This window comes from Kogia breviceps, chromosome 16, assembly GCF_026419965.1.
Source record: "Kogia breviceps isolate mKogBre1 chromosome 16, mKogBre1 haplotype 1, whole genome shotgun sequence".
NCBI lineage: Eukaryota > Metazoa > Chordata > Mammalia > Artiodactyla > Physeteridae > Kogia > Kogia breviceps.
In genome coordinates, this window is record NC_081325.1 from 22,651,929 (window position 1) to 22,658,992 (window position 7,064).

A 7,064-nucleotide genomic window follows, 5' to 3' on the forward strand; every position below is an offset into this window, starting at 1 on the left:
GAGAAAAATATCCCTACCCAAAGTAACTTTTTCTACATAATATAAATACACCATGATTCCTCCTCTTTTTATCAAGTTATGCCAAGTAAAAAGCTTGAGACACCTCTGTATCTTACAGCTTAATTTTCTTTTAAAGAGAAAATGTCCCTCCTTATAAATCCAAATTCACAGTAGAAACTAGGTCCTGAAACTGCTGATACGTCATTCAGGACAAACTTTTTACATTAGAGACACAAACTGGGAGCCCCAGTGCTATCGTCAGCCAGCAGAGGTGTATTTGGGGTATCCCACACCCCAAATATTGTAAAAGTTTGAGTCAACACATTAATATCAGACGTGTTCACATATAAACCTAGACTTCCACTTTTCTTGAAAAAAACATGTGGGTTACAGGCAAGCCAGGGTCTTACTTTATACTTGATCACAAACAGCTGGACCTGTTTCCTTTGGACGGGAAAAGTGCTTTCCAGTTTGCTGCAGATTCCATCATTCAAATAATGTCCACAAACACACACACACACACACACACACACACACACACACACACACACACACACACACTTACACCCCAGCCTTTATCTGCTTGTCCCTGAGAGGTATCTGAGTTTGCACTTCTGTTTTTACAGAACCACGTGGGCTTATACACTTGTAATATACTGAAAAAGAACTTAAATCCTCTTAGATAAAGTGTTCAAAGGATGTGACCAAAGCTGCCTTATGATTGTTCTCTGCTTCTTCAAGGTAGCTGTCTTTCACCCTCAAATTCTGAGCACTAAAGCCTTGAAATCCTGAGGTCCGGACAGACAGGTGTGCTGAGAACAGTCACAGGATGTCTTGATAGAGGCAGCGCTTCTTAAACCAGAATGCGAAGCCTCCACCAATCAGGAGGGACAGCAGTATTGCCATGGCAATCAAGCCCACAGAGGCGTGGCTCCGGTCCCAGTGGAGGATGATGTCCTGGTCTCCTAGACTGCTGTGCTTCACTCGGCAACCGAGACCAGTCTCCTCCCCAGCCGTCACATCCGGGGTTACTCGGGGATACCAAGTCCCGTCGGCATTGGGCGCAATATCACCTTGCTGAGTGCCAGGCTTCTCCTGCTCGCGCCTCATCCACATCACCCACACGGGTTCTGGGTAGAATCCTAAGACATGGCACGCCAGAAGCAGACGGCACAGGACTGGGGCCACTGGACAGCCAAGCCTCGGGCTTCACTTGCTTCTCCAGCTCAGACTTCCCTGTCTCCAGGGTGCCTCTGACAAATCAGGGGCAGATGTTGTGGAGGAGCCACTGCACTGTTTCCCTGGCCCCTTGGTCCTCGCTGAGCACCCTGCAGACCATCTGGCCCCAAAGGTGGGACATCTGGAGCTGACACCCAAGACGTTCACTGGAAACTCAGGACATCTCTTCGTTGAAATGCTGCACAGATGAAGCTTTCTGAGGTTTTCCCCGGGAGCACTTCACACCCAGCAGGCACCCAGCAGACATCTGGATCTCAAAGGGATAGTCGACGTGCAGCATTTTTTTTTTGTTTTCTGGTACGCGGGCCTCTCACTGTTGTGGCCTCTCCCGTTGCGCAGCACAGGCTCCGGATGCGCAGGCTTAGCGGCCATGGCTCACGGGCCCAGCCGCTCCGCGGCACGTGGGATCCTCCCGGACCGGGGCACGAACCCACGTCCCCTGCATCGGCAGGCGGACTCTCAACCACTGCGCCACCAGGGAAGCCCGACGTGCAACATTTTGAGGAATTCCCGAACTGCCCTGGTAAAGCCTCTGCGATAAACCTGAAATGTCTGTTGCAGCTGCTTCCACTGCTGGTCGCTGAATGTGCCCTGGGACCAGGGCTTCAGGAAGCAGATGGTGTCCGAGTCATTGCGCCAAGTGTAGGCCTGCAGGTCCCTCAGCCACGCCAGGCCGTCCGTACGCGTCCAGCTGCTGTTGACGAAGGACGAGATCTTTCACTGCCTTCCTGTTGCTGAACTTTTTCCAGTTTGGATGCTGTGCAACACTTATTGACCTTTCTTGTAATGTTTCAGTATGCTCGGATACCCTGGAAATATTCTGCATCTAGACCTGCATGTCTGTGTACTCCTGCACTGGACCCCCAGTATCTAGGTGGTTTCCGGCTAGAGCATCCCCAGCACGGACCCCCCAGAGCCCTGCCCACAGCCAGCACTAAACGAAAAGAAATAGCAGAACAAAGCCACACCCACGCAGCTACTCCACACCCGATTCCCCTGTACAAGCAGCTTCCCTGCACCCACTGGACTCCAAGATTTCTCTCTAGAAGACTTGGGGCTACTCTTCACTGCTGTGCTCGGGCTTCTCATTGCGGTGGCTTCTCTTGTTGCAGAGCACGGGCTCCAGGTGCGCGGGCTTCAGTCGTTGTGGTGCAGGGGCTTAGTTGCTCTGCGGCATGTGGGATCTTCCTGGATCAGGGCTCGAACCCGTGTGCCCTCCAACCACTGCGCCACCAGGGAAGTCCTAGAGCAAGTTGATTTTTAAAAGGCTTAGATACTCTGAGACGGGAAAGAGAATTCAGAGAAGAGTATTCTGAATGGATCTTAGACTCATCTGGGTTCCTTGACCAATAGAAGCTTCAACGAAGTAGCCTCCTCCATCTGTCCTAGGACCGGGCACAATGTCAAAGGTACAGCAGGAAACAGGCCACCTTCAGAAGTGCAGGGAGCTCACATTTAATTTCATCTCCAGTTTGGTTATCATCAGCCACCCTCTTAGATTCCCTCAATTCCTGGAGCAAAATTAGTTTAGAGAGGCAATAATATTTTTCTTAAAGGCATTTTAGCCTTTTTACTGAATAATTCAACAATGTCGAGTGGAACTCATAACCATTGACTCCTAGGTTTCCTCTATTTGGAGGGAACACATACTTATTTGATAGATCAGTGTTCTCTAAAATGAAGTATTTGTATCTGGTGGACATGCAAGACAATCTTTTGGAGCAGAGTAAGAAAATATTCCAACTTAGATATATTTTTATCTAAAACAAAACAGAAATTAAGCTTCAACTAGTACTTAATAAATGGGTTGACACTGGTCTCCTCTCTCAGCCCACTTGCCAGAGGGTCAGGAGTTCCGGACAACAAAGGAGAGAACCTGAGGGAATCCTATAATTTGGAGACGTTAATAGCATCACCATAATGTATCTGTTTTCAATGTAGGACACACTGCAGTTTATGTGTGGCAGGTTACATGGATTTACAGGTTTTCTAAACTAGTTTTGATAAAACTAACCCCGACAAAAATAGGCTAATGGCGTAAAATTATTTCTCTAATGGAATCAGAGAGTAAAGTTAATAAGAAATGCAAACGTAAGTAAACAGCAGGAATATGGTAGAGCAGACACCTCTCTAATTCATCTGTCACATGAGGTTAAAATAAGAACAATCTAATCCATCACATGGTCCCAACTAAAAATACTAGTGAGAGCAGAGTTATACTTATTTTATCTCTATCTCATCTTTTTGAAATTTCTATTTTAGTAAATATTTTTAACATACATAAAGGTTAATGGAGCTTTATATGTATATAATTTTATAAATAGATAAACATTTCGTAAGCAAGCTTGCTGGAACATTTTTTAACTGATGGTTGTGCAGTCAAAACAATTTGGAGACCACTGTGAAAGAGAGGCAAACTAAAGCAAAATAATGTTGAATTACTTCTCCAGATTCACAAAGCAAATCAGTCGGAGCCAGAAATAAATTCTGTCCTTGAGCCCCAAGGACTCAGGCTCTCATGATTTTCTAAACTCTCAGGGTCTCTATGATTTTCTAAACTGCCACCTTCTTAAAATATTATTTCTAATATTCTGCATAAGTTAGATCCCTGAGGTGCTAAAATAAAACTGTGGAAAGAATGAAAGTTCTGGAGTCTGAGCCCTGGGATGTAGCCCAGGCCCTACAATTTCAGTCTTCTCATCTGCCAAATGGGAGTAAGTGACCACTCAGAGTTGTTGTGAGGATTACCTGAATGAATAAATATGAAGCCTCTGGCACATGGGAGCCTTCCCTCCCCTCCCCCATTATATTTTAATTATAATTCATGAAATTTCACTCTAAAGTGTGAGGTTAATCCAAATACTTTCATAAGTCAGGAAACCTGTGGAAATAAATCAGTCCCTTCATCCTAAACATACTCACGTAGATACCACCTGCTCTACCTGAGGCACCTCCCAACACCCAACACTGAGTTCCTCGAGGATGCTTCACGCAGCCGAAGAGCACGTCCAGTTTCCATAAGTCTCTCGGCAACACTAAAGGACCATGTCACTGGGAGACAATGCTAGAACCATATCCCTGAGGGAGTCATGTCAGAATCTTAGGGGTGGTGGTTTGACAAAGTAGATCAATATGAAAGTATAATTTTACATTTATAGATTTAAAATGCTTGCATTATACATACCGCAAAGAGTGAAACTCACCAAGCCGTCATGGCTGCTGGGGATACCCCCAAAGAATTGGTGATTATAATGGGGGAAAGGTAGAATGAGGGCAGCCCCCATAAATGGGCATGAGGGAAACAGGAGTGGGAGTGAGGTTTTAGGTCCATTAAAGGGGAACAGGTTTTTAAACGATGAGCAAATGGATAGGCAAAAGATCTGAATGAACACTTCACCAAAAAGACATTCAGGTGGCAAATAAGCATATTTGTTGAAAGATGCTCAACACCATTTGTCATTAGAGACAGTCAAATTAAAATCACGAGGAGGATTACTACACACTTTTAGAATGGCTTTAAAAAGAAAAAGAAAAAAACTGAAAACAAGTGCTGATAAGGATGAACTCTCATACTTTATTGATAGAAATTCACGATGGTGCAGCCACTTTGGAAAACAGTTTCCCAGTTTCTTATAAAGTTAGATACATACTTACCATACAATCCAGCAAACCCAACCCTAGATATTTACTCAAGCGTTTGAAAACTTAATGCTTCCACAAAACCTATACATGGATGTTTACATAGCAGGTTTACACATAACTTCCCCAAACTGGAAAGAAATCAGACGTTCTTTAACAGGAGAATAGAGAAATGAACTGTGATATATCCCTATGTGGAATACTACTCAGTAATAAAAAGGAACAAACGATTGATCCATGCCAGAACATGGATGAACCTTAAATACCTTTTGCTTAGTAAAAGAAGCCAGAACCAAAGGCTATATATTGTATGATTCCATTTATATGACTTCTTAAGAAGACAAAATTATAAGGGTGGTTGCTAGGGCTGGGGATAGGAGAGAGGCTGACTTCAAAAGGTCAGCACAGGGGAATTTGGGGGATGATGGAACTGTCCTGTATGTTACTATGGCGGTGAATACATGACTGCATTTGTCAAAATCCGTAGAACTGTATAGTCCAAAGAATGAATTTTCACTGTATGCAAGTTTAAAAAAAAAAATCAACCAGGTTATCAGAGGACTAAGACAGAATGCAGACTGTGACAAATGAATCTAACAGTATTACACACACCATGCTTAAGGGGGTGGGGGAGAAAGGAGGCAATCTAAGTAATTTTGGAAAACAGTGCTTTGAGTTCATATTGCAAGGCAAAGACAAAAAGCAAAATTATACTATGCTACAGAGAGTAAATTTATGTCTCACAGCATAGAGTTTAGCAATTTTGAAGCTATTTTACCTCTCTACCAGGGTTGAACAAAGAAGTGAATATATTATAGATAATGAGAGACAGGTTTCTCACTGTTGAAGAAGTTATAAATAAGTGAAGGAAGACTGTTAGAACAAACCCAGTGGTGCTGGATTAAATCGGAGATATCAGTATGAACTCATGTGTGTTTGTGTGTTTTTAATATATATTTAGACAGATCAGAGTTTCTCGACTTTGGCATTATTGACATTTTGCATTACATGATGCTTTGCTTTGGGGGCCTGTAGCGTGCATTGCAGTATGATTACCAGCATCCCTAGCCTTTACCCAGTAGGTCCCTGCAGCACCCTCCCCTCGAGTTTCAATACCCCAAAATGTCCCCAGACGTTGCCAAATATCCCTTGAAGCGGGGAGCAAAATTGCCCCAGGTTGAGAACCACTGAGTTAGATCTATATAGAAGTAAACATAGATGTGTGTGTATGCGAGGGTTAGTATACGTTATTTCCTAGCTCTGTTCACTGAGGGCCCAGAAACGGTGACACCACAGTAGCAACAAGCACCCCTAACATCCAGATCCTGATTTCTAAATACCAGCCTCCAATACAAGGAATGAGGGTCCTTAGAGAATCAGTTGAGTCCAGGCATGGGGCAGGGAAGATACAAAATGAGCCTGTGGTGCTATAAAATAAGGAAGTGCTCAAAAACCAGGGTAGGAGGCTTGCTGAAACCTGAAAGAGCTTCCAATAGGCAAAACTGGAACAATCTGAACAACAAAATAAATAACAATAATATGGGATTATAATGCAAAGATCAAAATAAATATCCATGAGTTTATAATGTTGTGAATTAATAAATGAAAGAGAAAGGACAACTCTTCCTTCCAGAAGAATTCAAACTCATAAATGCAGAAGGACTGAAAGAAACCGTAGAATCATTTGAACAGCACAGAAATAACTGCAGCAGGCAAGAACCACTTATGGATGCTAAAATTAGTGAGTGAAAGTTTAAGGAGAAACAGATAGCAGAGAAACCTGGCAGACAAATGATAAAGGGTAACATCACTGGGAATTAAGACATACCAATATTATCTACTCCCTGATATGATGCAGTGAGAAGGGCACCTCTCACCGTGTGTTCTTCCCCAAAATTCATAACCTCAAGCCACCTAGGAGACAACATCAGACAAACCCAAATTGAAAGACATTTTACAACATAATTCACTAGTATTCTTCAAAAGTGTCAAGATCACAAATGATAAGGAAAGACCAAGAAATTGTAACTGATTGGAAGAGACTAAGGAGCCATGACAACTAAATGTGGTGTGGCATCCTGGACTAGAAAAAGGACGAAAATGGAAAAAAACTGGGGTAATCTGATTAAAGTCTATAGCTTAATCAGTTAATAGTACTGTATCAACATTAACTTCTTAAAATTGCT

General features: G+C 43.2%; 1 pseudogene; it reads right to left on the minus strand.

Annotated features, from left to right (window-relative positions):
- Positions 1–809: 809 nt before the first annotated feature.
- LOC131743314 (antigen-presenting glycoprotein CD1d pseudogene) lies at positions 810–1,519 on the minus strand (annotated as a pseudogene).
- Positions 1,520–7,064: the final 5,545 nt, after the last annotated feature.